The 606-nt window shown below is 51.2% G+C and overlaps 1 protein-coding gene across 3 annotated transcripts in view; it reads right to left on the bottom strand.

The window, feature by feature from the left end:
* Window positions 1-472: 472 nt before the first annotated feature.
* Window positions 473-606, bottom strand: part of zgc:101731 (SNARE_SNAP25N and SNARE_SNAP23C domain-containing protein) — a 9269-nt gene continuing 9135 nt past the window's right edge. For all 3 annotated transcript variants that reach the window (XM_030381404.1, XM_030381406.1, XM_030381405.1), the window contains one exon: window positions 473-606. This exon is cut by the window's right edge and continues 583 nt beyond it. The gene's annotated coding sequence lies outside the window, so the exon portion shown is untranslated.

Raw genomic sequence — 606 nt, 5'->3', positions numbered from 1 at the left:
CGCACTGAGACGCATCCCGGGGAGGGTCGTGTCTGCTCCTCGATGTGTTTTGTTTCGTGTGTGAGAGAAGGAAATAATTACCGATTTTAATGACGTATTTTCCCTCCTCCGCAGCGCTCCGAAAGTTCGCGGTGACGAGAAGAAAGAGACTGCGCCTGCGCACACTGCTGTGCGCGCTGGGTTTTTTCGTGAACGCGCAACATTTTGGCAGAACGGCGCGCCCCTCCCCCTGTTATTCTCTGACGTCACCAATCACGAATTCTTGATCATTAAATCGCAAACTCCCTCAACAGTCCCCCACCACAAAGCTGTCCCGTTTCACAACACGCCCCCCCCCCCCCCCCACAGTGCGAACACAAACAGCTGGGAGTTCGGTCGTCAACACCAAACTATTCGTTATTTAGTTCGTGGTTGTTGTGTTCAGGTCGTGCTTGGCCGTGATATCCTCTCCGACACGTGAATTAAGCAGACATACAAACCAAGACGTTTTAATGATCAATGAATGAATGACTTGAGCAAGTCATCACATGAACGTTCACGCAGGAACCAGGCCAAGGTGGTCAGGGAGGAGGTTCTGTAATGTGTTAGCTATGAGTACAGGATGAG

The sequence above is a fragment of the Gadus morhua genome, chromosome 16 (genome assembly GCF_902167405.1).
Source record: "Gadus morhua chromosome 16, gadMor3.0, whole genome shotgun sequence".
In the NCBI taxonomy this organism is placed as follows: domain Eukaryota; kingdom Metazoa; phylum Chordata; class Actinopteri; order Gadiformes; family Gadidae; genus Gadus; species Gadus morhua.
The sequence above is the reverse complement of the archived record's forward strand: the minus strand, read 5'-3'. Positions and strand labels throughout refer to the sequence as shown.